Below are 15866 nucleotides of genomic sequence, written 5' to 3'. Positions count from 1 at the left end.
TCAGAAGTTTACATACACTAAATTGACTGTGCCTTTAAACAGCTTGGAAAATTCCAGAAAATTATGACATGGCTTTAGAAGTTTCTGATAGGCTAATTGACATCATTTGAGTCAAATGGAGGTGTACCTGTGAATGTATTTCAAGGCCTACCTCCAAACTCAGTGTCTCTTTGCCTGACTTCATGGGAAACTCAAAATAAATCAGCCCAAGATCTCCAGAAGTTTGGTTCATCCTTAGGAGCATCTCCAAATGGCTGAAGGTACCACGTTCATCTGTACAAACAATAGTATGCAAGTATAAACACCATGGGACCATGCAGCTGTCATACCACTCAGGAAGGAGACGCGTTCTGTCTCCTAGAGATGAACGTACTTTGGTGCGAAAAGTGCAAATCAATCCCAGAACAACAGTAAAGGACCTTGTGAAAATGCTTGAGGAAACAGGTACAAAAGTATCTATATCCACAGTAAAACGTGTCCTATATCGACATAACCTGAAAGGCTGCTCAGCATGGAAGAAGCCACAACTCATCCAGCATCTGACCCAGGAAACTGAGGGTGGCATGGAAGTATGTGGAGCCAATACCCGAAGCAAGGGAGACACACCACAAAGGTACATGCTTTACAGAACATGGGCATACAAAACCAACACAGTACGCCTTTTAACAGGTGTACTAAGACAACATCTGATCATATATAGGGATATTGAGAACAGGTGTTACTGGTAGACTACAGGTGGTGTGTTATTTGGCTATGAATTAAATTGCTGTAACTCCGGTCAAAAGCAGTGACTAGGGAATAGGGTGCCATTTCAGACACACAAGATTTGCAGACACCCAGAGCTCCTCAACTCCCCCACACTAATATTAGTAACTTTTATATTATTACTTTGTGATCATTTTCCAAAAATGTTCCCTTATCAAATTATTGTCTTGGTTCTTTCAAAACAAGAAAACATCGCCCTCTTGCAGAAATCAAACTTATCTGATAGTTGCAGGATGTTTTGAAACACAATTTCACCCTGAGGTCAATTGAAAACAGAGGGAGAGTTCACCTGAAACCCAGTTCTCTCCCTACAGCCGTTAAGCTATTCACAACAATTCAGTCTGACCACAAGAAATACCACTGTTTCTCAATAGAACATAAGAAAGAGAACACATACTAACAGTGTTCTCGTTGTCATATCTTTGTTTTGCAGACGTGTTGCTGTGCGTTTTGTCGCCAACCTTACTTTGCTATCTGACAACCTTACGGTTTTTACTTTTTAATTACCGTTTATATTTTTTGTTTTTCCCTCACAACTTTTTTTTCATTCAACTTATATTCAACTTATCTGGACATGGTTCGTCAGCACCTTCAACAGCCGAAGCTAAGTAGTAACATTAACATGGTGCCTTCTAATTGCAGTCGCTGTACTCATAATATACAGGAGAACGATCGCCTTACGGCGAGGATAGCTGTGCTGCAAGCCCAGCTTCAGACGCAATCGTTAGGCAAGGGTAATTTAAGTGTAGGAAAGGATAAACAGCGTCTGTGCCACCAGTAAGTACAGATAGTAGTATACATGCCCTCGCACAGTCCCCGCAGCCGGACAACTTTCTCATGGCTTCTGGAGGGAAATGCTGTAGGAATGCTCAACCGGTGTCGCTCATTCAGCCGACAGAAACTTTCAACCGGTTTTCCCCATTAAGCAGCGGGTCGGAGTCTGAGGCCGAGCCTTCTCTTGTCTCTACTCCTCCCGTTACGGGGCCCACCATTAGCTCTGACAAATTGAAAACCCTAGTCATTGGCGACTCCATTACCCGCAGTATTAGACTTAAAACGAATCATCCAGCGATCATACACTGTTTACCAGGGGGCAGGGCCACCGACGTTAAGGCTAATCTGAAGATGGTGCTGGCTAAAGCTAAAACTGGCGAGTGTAGAGAGTATAGAGATATTGTTATCCACGTCGGCACCAACGATGTTAGGATAAAACAGTCAGAGGTCACCAAGCGCAACATAGCTTCAGCGTGTAAATCAGCTAGAAAGATGTGTCGGCATCGAGTAATTGTCTCTGGCCCCCTCCCAGTTAGGGGGAGTGATGAGCTCTACAGCAGAGTCTCACAACTGAATCGCTGGTTGAAAACTGTTTTCTGCCCCTCCCAAAGATAGAATTTGTAGATAATTGGCCCTCTTACTGGGACTCACCCACAAACAAGACCAAGCCTGGCCTGCTGAGGAGTGACGGACTCCATCCTAGCTGGAGGGTTGCTCTCACCTTATCTACGAACATAGACAGGGCTCTAACTCCCCTAGCTCCACAATGAAATAGGGTGCAGGCCAGGCAGCAGGCTGTTAGCCAGCCTGCCAGCTTAGTGGAGTCTGCCACTAGCATAGTCAGTGTAGTCAGCTCAGCTATCCCCATTGAGACTGTGTCTGTGCCTCGACCTAGGTTGGGCAAAACTAAACATGGCGGTGTTCGCCTTAGCAATCTCACTAGGATAAAGACCTCCTCCATTCCTGCCATTATTGAAAGAGATTGTGATACCTCACATCTCAAAATAGGGCTACTTAATGTTAGATCCCTCACTGCAAAGGCAGTTATAGTCAATGAACTAATCACTGATCATAATCTTGATGTGATTGGCCTGACTGAAACATGGCTTAAGCCTGATTAATTTACTGTGTTAAATGAGGCCTCACCTCCTGGTTACACTAGTGACCATATCCCCCGTGCATCCCGCAAAGGCAGAGGTGTTGCTAACATTTACGATAGCAAATTTCAATTTACAAAAAAAAATATGACGTTTTTGCCTTTTGAGCTTCTAGTCATGAAATCTATGCAGCCTACTCAATCACTTTTTATAGCTACTGTTTACAGGCCTCCTGGGCCATATACAGCGTTCCTCACTGAGTTCCCTGAATTCCTATCAGACCTTGTAGTCATAGCAGATAATATTCTAATTTTTGGTGATTTTAATATTCACATGGAAAAGTCCACAGACCCACTCCAAAAGGCTTTCGGAGCCATCAATGACTCAGTGGGTTTTGTCCAACATGTCTCTGGACCTACTCACTGCCACAGTCATACTCTGGACCAAGTTTTGTCCCATGGAATAAATGTTGTAGATCTTAATGTTTTTCCTCATAACTGGACTATCGGACCACCATTTTATTACGTTTGCAATCGCAACAAATAATCTGCTCAGACCCCAACCAAGGAGCATCAAAAGTTGTGCTATAAATTCTCAGACAACATAAAGATTCCTTGATGCCTTTCCAGACTCCTTCATGCCTACCCAAGGACGTCAGAGGACAAAAATCAGTTAACCACCTTAGGAACTCAATTTAACCTAGATGCAGTTGCACCCCTAAAAACTAAAAACATTTGTCATAAGAAACTAGCTCCCTGATATACAGAAAATACCCGAGCTCTGAAGCAAGCTTCCAGAAAATTGGAATGTAAATGGCGCCACGCCAAACTGGAAGTCTTCCGACTAGCTTGGAAAGACAGTACCGTGCAGTATCCAAGAGCCCTCACTGCTGCTCGATCATCCTATTTTTCCAACTTAATTGAGGAAAATAAGTACATTTAAAAAATATATTTTTGATACTGTCGCAAAGCTAACTAAAAAGCAGCATTCCCCCAAGTGAGGATGGCTTTCACTTCAGCAGTAATAAATTCATGAACTTCTTTGAGGAAAAGATCATGATCATTAGAAAGCAAATTACGGTTCTTTAAATCTGCGTATTCCTCCAAAGCTCAGCTGTCCTGAGTCTGCACAACTCTGCCAGGACCTAGGATCAAGAGAGACACTTAAGTGTTTTAGTACTATATCTCTTGACACAATGATGAAAATAATCATGGCCTCTAAACCTTCAAGCTGCATACTGGACCCTATTCTAACTAAACTACTTAAAGAGCTGCTTCATGTGCTTGGCCCTCCTATGTTGAACATAATAAACGGCTCTCTATCCACCGGATGTGTACCAAACTCACTAAAAGTGGCAGTAATAAAGCCTCTCTTGAAAAAGCCAAACCTTGACCCAGAAAATATAAAAAACTATCGGCCTATATCGAATCTTCCATTCCTCTCAAAAAAAATTGAAAAAGCTGTTGCGCAGCAACTCACTGCCTTCCTGAAGACAAACAATGTATTCGAAATGCTTCAGTCTGGTTTTAGACCCCATCATAGCACTGAGACTGCACTTGTGAAGGTGGTAAATTACCTTTTAATGGCGTCAGACCGAGGCTCTACATCTGTCCTCGTGCTACTAGACCTTAGTGCTGCTTTTGATACCATTGATCACCACATTATTTTGGAGAGATTGGAAACCCAAATTGGTCTACACGGACAAGTTCTGGCCTGGTTTAGATCTTATCTGTCGGAAAGATATCAGTTTGTCTCTGTGAATGGTTTGTCCTCTGACAAATCGACTGTACATTCGGTGTTCCTCAAGGTTCCGTTTTAGGACCACTATTGTTTTCACTATATATTTTACCTCTTGGGGATGTCATTCGAAAACATAATGTTAACTTTCACTGCTATGTGGATGACACACAGCTGTACATTTCAATCAAACATGGTGAAGCTCCAAAATTGCCCTCACTGGAAGCCTGTGTTTCAGACATAAGGAAGTGGATGGCTGAAAACTTTCTACTTTTAAACTCAGACAAAACAGAGATGCTTGTTCTAGGTCCCAAGAAACAAAGAGATCTTCTGTTAAATCTGACAATTAATCTTGATGGTTGTAAAGTCGTCTCAAATAAAACTGTGAAGGACCTCTACTCTCTATTCTCCTACTCTGGACCCTGATCTCTCTTTTGACGAACATTTCAAGAATGTTTCAAGGACAGCTTTTTTCCATCTACGTAACATTGCAAAAATCTGAAATGTTCTGTCCAAAAATGATGCAGAAAAGTTAATCCATGCTTTTGTTACTTCTAGGTTAGACTACTGCAATGCTCTACTTTCCGGCTACCCGGATAAAGCACTAAATAAACTTCAGTTAGTGCTAAATACGGCTGCTAGAATCCTGACTAGAACCCCCAAAAAATATCATATTACTCCAGTGCTAGCCTCCCTACACTGGCTTCCTGTTAAGGCAAGGGCTGATTTCAAGGTTTTACTGTTAACCTACAAAGCGTTACATGGGCTTGCTCCTACCTATCTTTCCGAGTTGGTCCTGCCGTACATACCTACACGTACGCTACGGTCACAAGACGCAGGCCTCCTAATTTCTAAGCAAACAGCTGGAGGTCTAAGCAAACAGCTGGAGGCAGGGTTTTCTCCTATAGATCTCCATTTTTATGGAATGGTCTGCCTACCCATGTGAGAGACGAAGACTTGGTCTCAACCTTTAAGTCTTTACTGAAGACGTATCTCTTTAGTAGGACCTATGATTGAGTGTAGTCTGGCCCAGGAGTGTGAAGGTGAACGGAAAGGCTCTGGAGCAACGAACCGCCCTTGCTGTCTCTGCCTGGCCGGTTCCCCTCTCTCCACTGGGATTCTCTGCCTCTAACCGTATTACAGGGGCTGAGTCACTGGCTTACTGGTGCTCTTTCATGCCGTCCCTAGGAGGGGTGCGTCACTTGAGTGGGTTGAGTCACTGACGTGATCTTCCTGTCTGGGTTTTAGGCTGGGTTTCTGTACAGCACTTTGAGATATCAGCTGATGTACGAAGGGCTATATAAATACATTTGATTTGATTTGATTTCTTGTTGTCAAAAGCACAAATACTTAGATTTAAATGTTAAGCCAATGTTCATGTAGCCTGGTCCCAGATCTGTTTGTGCTGTATAGCCAACTTACAGTATATGCTATAACAACGATAACAGAGCTGTGTTCGAATAGCCATACTAACATACTGTATACTACATACTTAATGAGTATATACTACATACTATTAGTTCATTTTCGTATACTGTAAACAAACGGTATCCTTTCAGTTGAACATACTAGCGCGACGCTTGTCTTCTGGAAGTTGATGCTGTTGCTATGCAACCTCTTGCTAGCTTGTTAGCATAACAAATTACTAGCTAGACATTTTACGACTTCGGGTGTGTTCATAAATTCAATCTGGATGCCTCCGTTCATAAATTCAGAGCGTTTCCCTCTCGGAGCACACACTGGACGCTCTGGCCAGGGAGTAGGGTTGATCTGAGTGTTCAGACCATCACAACTGCAGTCAAGCAGACAAGTAGGCTGGACACATGACATTTTTAACAATGCTTTTTTTTGGGAAAACTAGTACATTGCATCCACCGTGGAGCCCAGTTTCATAATATTACCATATGTCCCAGCTGCCTGCCGTAGTTTTGAAGTAATCACGAAAAAAAACATTTTTCACCCTGCCAGCTCCTGTTAGTTCTATTGAGCACCGTGGGACCAACTCACCTTCCGAACGTTTAGTTCCCAGCTTATTGTTCTACGTTACAATGCCTGCTTTGCTATTGTTGGCAATGGAGACCTGCCGACGTTGTTTGTAGTTAAAATGTAAACAACAAAAAATTACTCATGGATCTCTGAGGTCGTCCCATTGTTTCCTATAGGGAAATACAGGTATGTCTGTCTATTTCGCCAAATATCCCGCAATGTGTAAATTTAGATTTTTTTAAATTGGACACCATTTTAATCATGAGAATCCTCTCTTTCTAATTATGTAAGGCTGGGCAGTGTATTCCGCTGTCATCAAATGCTAGCCCGGAAATACCTTTTGTCTTTGGAACACTGAGCTCCCCCCATTGTTTTCCTATGGAGAGGCATGCTGGTATATTTCACCAAATATCTCGCAATGTTTATATTTAGATTTTTAATCATGATAATCTCCTCTTTCTAATTACGTAAGGCTGGGCAGTGTATTCAGTTGTCATCAAACGCTAGACCAGAAAGAGTCAGAAGTTGCCATTTTTTTGCTACTTCCTCATTAAGCAGACATAAGCACCAACGAGGTGTGGATGTTTACTTTCTACAAGAGTTGTTATTTTTCATTTTCGTCCTAAGAACAGATTGAAGTGGTAAAATAAAAAGGGATACATTTTTTTGGTGCCATTTAGGCGAAATGGAATTCTAAGCTTCACTCCAGTCAAAACAGGCTCTGCTAATGTCAATTCCGTTCATTTGCTATGGGCTCGCGCTAGTGTTCCAGCTTAGTCAACGTTCTTTTGCCATTTTCAGCCTTGAGTGAATTTTTACTCGTTCTATTGTCCAACCTAACACAAGCTAACTGGCTAGCTACTTCCAGACACAAATGAGAGAACACCTCACTCTGACCATTTTACTCGCCCTAGCAGAGCTGGTTAGGCTGTTTTCATGTTATCCAGAGCATTGGTGACTGTGTTTACTGATGTTTACTGACACCGGCCATATTCAATGGGTGTTGAGCGTTTGTAAATTCATCAGTTATTTTGCGGTCTGCCTCTCGCACGCTCAGACGAGAGTGCTCTGAAATCTGAGTAGATAGCCAGAGCGAATTTATGTCCATTGAGAACGCACAATGACTATACCACTTAGCTAAGAATGACGTGAATAATCCCAGACAGCACACATATATCTCGCCGACGTCGGCCCGATGTAGTATGGAGAGCGTTTGCACATTGGCAAGATGTCGGCATTAGATCGCATTCGCCCTTCAGCCGCTGTTTGGACGATGCATGTCAAAGCTGCATGCTGCCTGGCCGCTCTACAGACGACATAAAAAACAACTTTATTTGAGGTCATCCAACAGCAAATAATGTTTCACTACACGATTTGAATTACCCTTACCAAATGAGTGTAAACGTTGAATTTGAATGGAAAATATAAGATTATTAGCTCAATTATACCGCCAATAAAAAAACAATATGCTTTACTAGACTATAGGGGATTTTGTTTGTGAGTAAAATGAAGAGAGAAGATTCAAGTTAATGTCAAGTTTATTATGCTATTGCTATACCATCAAGCATTGGCGGATTTAGGTATGGGCGACATGGGCAGCCGCCCAGGGCGGCAACTTTCCGGGGGTGGCATGGGTGGCACAATTTCTTTTGAATGGTGAAATTAGCGCGATCAGTTTTCTATTGCTCATTTGCACGTCACGTCAATGATATCATGTCACCGTGTGGGACTGTGGGTCAATTAACCTTGTCGGAGTGGGCACCCTGATTCTAGTTTGTGAGCTAGGTAGGCTACTGCCGAGGAAGGTCTCCCACTCAGAAGTACGAGATGGGGAGGGGGCAGGGGTAGGTTGACCTCAGGTCTCCCCACTGGAAGCCCGGGGTAGGGGGAGCAGGGGAATCTATCAAATAGCACACCTTTAACTTTGTACAGTACTAATGCAATTAGTCAAATCAATCACACTACGAAATGCTACCAAATAAACCACAATTCATTCATAATAATGTGAATATATAGTTTCACAGACATATTGTTCTATTTACATACTGTATTTCAATGCAAATTCAGGAGCACTTCTGAAATATTTTGGAGCACCCTCTGGCACTGGCCAGGATGAAGAGCCATCCACCTCCTCAGCCACACAGGTGTCTTTACAAATGATGAGGATGAAGACCCATTTGCTTCCACTTCTACCCAGCAGGATTCTTCAGGTGTGTTTGTGCGCACGTGTGTGTGTGTGTGTGTGTGGGTACACGCACATGTGTTTATGTGTGCATCCCTGCATAACATAAACAAAATAAATAATTTCCCTTTTGCAAAGTTTTAAGTTTCCATATTGTAGGTAATAATGATGATTTTATTATTACTGGGTATGTATGTGGGATGTTCCACCACTATAAATGCTGTGAATAACGTACGTAAACTAATGCCCATGTGATCTCCATTAGAAATGCCTGTAGCAGCATCCCCACCAAATCCTGCTGCTGAGGATGAACCACTGTCTACAGACCCTGCTGACTGGCCTCCAGTATTGACTGACAGAATTCGGACACAACTAGTTTGCAGAGGACCAAGTGAGGCACCACCTAACTTTGTTTTCCCAAGGAATGAGAGTGATGGAAGAAGTTGCCACCACCAGTATTTCAGGAAGACCTTGGTGAGTGGTGAAAAAATCCCTAGAAGTTGGTTGGTGTATTCTGAAAGAAACAACGGCCTCTTCTGCTTCTGCTGCAAAATCTATTTTAAGAAGAAATTTAGAAAATCAGGACTGACAGACTGGTAACATGCAAGTTCTTTGCTGACCTCACACGACAGCATGAAAACATGGAAAGAACTGGCAATGAGGATCAAAAAAGGGGAAACAATTGATGAGCATGAGATGGCACTTATGGAGACTGAGAGGATAAGATGGAGAGAAGTGTTGACACGTCTGACAGCTATTGTGCCGTCTCTGGCAATTAGGAATCTGGCACTAAGGGGGACACAGAAACACTGTACTCTGCATCAAATGGAAATTTCCTAAAAAATGCTGAACTGATGGTATAATTTGATCCAGTCATGAAAGAGCACCTTAACCGCGTCCAAAAAGGGTCCTGGAGTCACACCACCAGCTACATTGCCCACGAAATACAGAATTAACTGATTGATTTGTTGAGCAGCAAGGTCATTTCAATAATGATGAGTGACATCAAGCTGGCAAAATGTTTCTCTATTATTCTAGATTGCACCTCAGATGTCAGCCACACAGTTGTCAGTTGTGATTAGAATTGTGTCACTGAAGGAGGAGCCCTACATAAAGGAACATTTTATGGGTTTTTTGGAGGCAGAGGTTTACACGGGCCAATATTTGGCACCCCTGATTCTCAAAAGATTAGAGGAGCTAAACATAAAGCATAGCAGTGGCCAAGAGAAAGCATAGCAGTGTGACGAAAACAACAACACAGAGTTACACATAAACAAACGTACAGTCAATAACACAAAAGAAAGGAAAATTAGAAAGATCTAAATCTATCTACAGTGTGTGCAAATGTAGAAGGGTAGGGAGGTAGGCAATAAATAGGTCATAGAGGCAAAAATAATTACAATTTAGCATTAACACTGGAGTGAAATATGTGCAGATGATGATGTGCAAGTAGAGATACTGGGGTGCAAAAGAGCTAGAGGGTAAGTATTAATATGGGGATGAGGTAGTCAGGTGTGCTATTAACAGATTGGCTGTGTACAGGTACAGTGATCGGTAAGCGACTCTGACAGATGATGCTTAAATTTAGAGAGGGAGATATAAGACTCCAGCTTCAGAGATTTTTGCAATTTGATCCAGTCATTGGCAGCAGAGAACTGTAAGGAAAGGCGGCCACAGAAAGTGTTAGCTTTGGGGATGACCAGTGCAATATACCTGCTGGAGCGCATGCTACGGGTGGGTGTTGCTATGGTGACCAGTGAGCTGAGATAAGGTGGGGCTTTCCCTAGCAAAGACTTATAGATGACCTGGAGCCAGTGGGTTTGGCGACGGATATGTAGTGAGGGCCAGCCAATGACACTGCGCTATAAAGAACACTCAGACTTGGATGGCAGAGAGCTTGCACAGGAACTGAAGAACTTACCTGACTTGCCATCGAAGACCATTGTCACATCTGCTCTGGCTACACCCTCTTGTGTTCGTCCGGTGTCTTCTTAACCTGCAGTTCTCCCCCTATACTCTCTCTCTCCCTCTCTGTTTAATTGTGTGATTGGAGACAGGTGTGCTGGAGTCAGAGCAGATCCCTATCAGCTGCAACTCGTTCCATAAATCAAGAACTCTACAAATACTCATTCCTGCCACTTCCACTCTGCCAGATAGTAATCTCTGCTCAGTCAGATATTATCCTAGCCTTTTGTTCATTACCAAGATCCTGTTGCTCTGCTGTGCTTGTTTCCCTGCCTCACACCATTTTGTCCTCTCATTGCAGTTACCGCTTTGTCTCTGGCTCCTGTCTCCTGTACCACCCTCCCACCTTGCTCTGGATTTCACTCACCACCACCACCGTGGATTCCCCTCAGGACCGATTTACCCTGTTCAACTCAGTCAACTCCAACCTCACTCTACACTTCTGGGTTTTCTGCAACTCATCTGCGCTACCCCGGTTCTGCACTCCATATCTCTCTGTGTACAATAAACATTTTGGTTCATTCATCCCTGCTTCCGCATCTGAGTCCGCTCTGTGTTCGCTCCGCGTAACAACCATGACCCTGCTTGAGCTGCTGATATTTATACACGAAAGGGAGCTCTCAGAAATGTATCCACATTCTGTGGACTGCTCTCAGAATTTGTCTTACTCTTCCAGTGACTTTAGCTGAAGTAGAGAGAAGCTTCTCAAAGCTGAAGCTCATCAAATCCTACCTGAGGTCCACCATGTCACAGGAAAGCCCTAGTGGCCTTGCAGTCATCAGTATTAACCATGCAATTGCTGGGCAGATTTCTTATGATGATGTAATTGATGACTTTGCATCAAAGAAGGAAAGAAATGTCAGGGTTTAGATGGCAGTTGTACAATTTCGTGTTTCTTGTGTGCAATGGTGTAATAATCAAGTTCTCTTCTTTATAAGTGTGTTATTCTATCTGTGTGATATAGGATTTGTGCAATTTAGTTTTATGTGTGTTTTTTGTTAATAATTATATTCTCTTTTTTTATTTGTATTTATACACTACAATTTGTTTCTATTTGTCTTTGTTACTTCTTTTTGATATTTGAGTCTTATTTTTGTATATATTTTTAGATTTATATAGTTTTAAATGTTATGATTATTTATTTGTGTTGTTCCAAATGTCTGAATAAAAATTAGTTTGTGCAGAATGGTGCGCTTGGGGAGCCATACAAGCTAGAACCGCCACTGCAAGTTCTTAAAAGAACTCCAGCACAGAGAAGAGAGAAACAAGAAACAGAAAAACAGAAACATCAGATTTAACAAAAATATAGCTTGTGCAGTTGGTTCGATAAAGATGGAATTAAGGTTTTATTATAGGCTAAGAGCAGTGAATATGTGATTAATATATTATTATTATTATTTTTTTTACATTTGAGCCCAATGACACAGTCAACAATAGACAAAAATTATTAAATGTAGATCTCGAAACTATAGGCATCCCGCGATGATAAAAAATGTAATGGGCTGTTCAAAACAGACTGGGCCAGTTCTGGGACGATATATACAAAATTCATACAAACCCTGGAATTAAAAAGCCACGCCCTCGAGGCAGATACAACAGATCAAAACTTTTAGTTAAAATGTTGACTATTATTTATTCACATAGGTGCAGCAATCGCACACCACAGTTGGCTTTACACGCGGATGTTAAAAAAATGCAACAGGCGGGAAAACACGTTCTCCAAAGCACAGTGTTCTCCCAAAGCGCACGGGCGCCTCAAATGCAAGTGGTTTCATGTGACCGGGATACCAATATTCGTGAGAGGTAAGATCTAACAACAAGCATGGGCTGATAATATGATTAGGATTGTGTGTCTGGCTTCTGGGCATCGAAAAAAAAGTTGATTTGAAAACCAACAGAACAAGAGAAAATGCTGGTTTCAATGGCATAATGTTAATGAGGAAATGTTTAGCCTATGGTCTGATTTTGGTGAGACATGCCTCATAAAATTACATAAAACATCCAGGTACTGTACTCCCTTCGCTCAGATTGCAAGGTGGGTGATGTGCTATTGGCCTCTTAGGCCTCACTCCCCCCTATCTGAGATATCTACTGCAGCCCTCATCCTCCACCATTCTGCAAGTCACATTCTGTTAAAGGTCCCCAAAGCACACACATCCCTGGGTCGCTCCACTTTTCAGTTCGCTGCAGCTAGCAACTGGAACGAGCTGCAACAAACACTCCAACTGGACAGTTTTATCTCAATCTCTTCATTCAAAGACTCAATCACGGACAGTCTTACTGACAGTTGTTGCTGCTTTGCGTGATGTATTGTTGTCTCTACCTTCTTGCCCTTTGTGCTGTTGTCTGTGCCCAACAATGTTTGTACCATGTTATGTGCTGCTACCATGTTGTGCCATGTTGTGTTTCTTCCATGTTGTTGTCATGTTGTGTTGCTACCATGCTGTGTTGTCATGTGTTGCTGCCATGCTATGTTGTCGTCTTAGGTCTCTCTTTATGTAGTGTTGTCTCTCTTGTCGTGATGTGTGTTTTGTCCTATATCTTTATTTAATTTATTTTTATTTTTAATCCCAGCACCCATCACCGCAGAAGGCCTTTTGCCTTTTGGTAGGTCATCAATGTAAATAAGAATTTGTTCTTAACTGACTTACCTAGTTAAATAACAGAAGTAAAAAATAAAATTGGCACTGCCCTTTCTCTCTGTTCTTGTGACCATTTGCTCTTAATGGGGTGGCAGGTAGCCTAGTGGTTAGCGCGTTGGGCCAGTAACCGAAAGGTTGCTAGATCAAATCCCTGAGCTGACAAGGTAACAATCTGTCGTTTGATCCCTGAACAAGGCAGTTAACCCACTGTTCCTAAATACTAGTAATTCTAAATAAGAATTTGTTCTTAACTGGCTTGCCTAGTTAAATAATTAATAAATTAACAAACTGTGCCTTGCCTATGTCGACAGAATCAAGACGATAGTGTTGGTTAACATTATATTTGTCAAACATGACTGATGTTTAGCCTAGACTATATTTTTGTAATTAAAAGTTTCATTAAAGTTTAGCTACATTTCTGGCGCCTCCCTCATGTCAGCATTGCAGTCTCATCACAGTGGAGCTACATCTATACTCGTTCAAGTCACAAGTGTGTCCCGAAGTTGAAGGGTTTATTAATCCTCTTGCCACCTTCAGGAAGTCACCCTCAGTTTCGTCAGCAACACGTGAAAATGAAGTGCCCTCCAAGCAAGTTGGTAGGGCCAAGGGGTTCGTTTGGGATTCAACAAGAGTCCGCTGGCAGACTTGAAATGACAGCCTGTTTGAGAGAGGGAGACTAACAAGAACTTATTGTAGATGGGTATATGAGAAGCTACATCTCTGCTACCTTTAATCACTTTCTTGTTCTGCTCTCTCTTCCACTAGTCCACTGGGCCTTATTCGCTTCCCTTTTGCTCTGTCTTGGCTCAGCCTGAGCTCAGCCTCTGTCATTTCTAACACAGCTGCATTTCTAAGAACTGACACTAGAAGGGAAAATATTAAGCAAAAAGGTATCAGTACATTTCTATTTAACAAGAGTGGCGATGGGCTGCATCCCAATTCTCCACACTTTTCCAAAAGTATGCACTTGTACACTCCTTCTCATGGGTTTAAAGGCATTGATTTGGTGTGGGTATTGGCTGGAGAGATTGATTGATTTAATCTATTTGACAATTAAAAAAGTACAAGGCTGCTCCAGCCGGAGACAACCGAACAAACCGAACAAAATTACTGAGGATAAGAAGGCAAGGTGGATAGAGCAGCGGTGCTGTGGGTGGGCTCTCTCTGTTGTCTTTACACTAGCTTATTTCTAAAAGCTTCTGTATAATAACACCCATTTGATTTACAAAGGTCTTTGTTTTCACTTACTAATCATAAAACAGAAAAATATCACAGTAACACTGTCACGAATCCCGCTTCCTGAGTCTGGGTTTGCCTGTGTGTCTGTCCTGGAGTGTGTTTCAGGTGTCCTGGAACGCACCCTGTCTGGTTGCCGGGCGAATTAGCTTGTTGGGAGATTGATGTTCACCCGCACCTGTGTCCCATCAGTATTCTGCACACCTGTCCTGATCATCATCTCTTCCCTTCAAAAGCTCTGACCTGACTTCCATTCCCTGCCGGATCGTTAGCCATGACCAGTATGTTTTGCTCACGAACCAGTCTCCAAGTTATAGAGTTTGTTTTGTTTTGTTTTATTGTTTTGTACATCTGCTTGCCTTTAACTGACCTCCGTTTTGTTCTATCTACAGCCATTCTCCCGGAACCCATCACCCATCCCTGTCTGCTCGTCGCTAGTGTTTTTTTCCTATCCTTTGGATCTGCTCATCCACTCCCATCAACCCACCTCCGCTGTCCGCTCCGCCACCCGGAACTATCTACCTCCACGTTCTCATCATTTAAATAAATTCTCACCATCTTCATACTCACCTTGTCCTGGTCTGCTTCTGGGTCCGATTTTTGTAAAGCGTGACAAACAGTTGAACCTTCCCACTATGATGTCCTTCACTGGTCGCGTCTTGATGGCAATCTTCTGTCCTTCCCGCACCAATTGAATTGGGTGGCTGGATCAATCCAAAAACCCTCCCGCACACCTGCCACACTGTCTTTTTTACATCATTACCCCCAGTTATGGATAACTTTGAGATCTGAAATGAAAATAAAATGTTATTACAGACAATTATATTGTCTTTCAAATCTGCCTGTTATACTGTTATACTGCTCCAGGTCATCTAGAAGTCCATGCTAGGTAAAGCTCCGCCTTATCTCAGTTCACTGGTCACGATAACAACACCCACCCGTAGCACGCGCTCCAGCAGGTATATCTCACTGATCATCCCAAAAGCCAACACCTCATTTGGCCGCCTTTCCTTCCAGTTCTCTGCTGCCTGTGACTGGAACGAATTGCAAAAATCGCTGAAGTTGGAGACTTTTATTTCCCTCACCAACTTTAAACATCTGCTATCTGAGCAGCTAACCGATCGCTGCAGCTGTACATAGTCCATCTGTAAACAGCCCACCCAATTTACCTACCTCATCCCCTTACTGTTTTTATTTATTTACTTTTCTGCTCTTTTGCACACCCGTATCTCTACTTGCACATGATCATCTGATGATTTATCACTCCAGTGTTAATCTGCTAAATTGTAATTATTCGCTCCTATGGCCTATTTATTGCCTACCTCCTCATGCCTTTTGCACACAATGTATATAGACTCATTTTTTTCCTACTGTGTTATTGACTTGTTTATTGTTTACTCCATGTGTAACTCTGTATTGTTGTCTGTTCACACTGCTATGCTTTATCTTGACCAGGTCGCAGTTGTAAATGAGAACTTGTTC

Source organism: Salvelinus alpinus, chromosome 39 (assembly GCF_045679555.1).
Source record: "Salvelinus alpinus chromosome 39, SLU_Salpinus.1, whole genome shotgun sequence".
Taxonomy (NCBI): Eukaryota; Metazoa; Chordata; class Actinopteri; order Salmoniformes; family Salmonidae; genus Salvelinus; species Salvelinus alpinus.
This window is presented reverse-complemented; position numbering follows the sequence as displayed.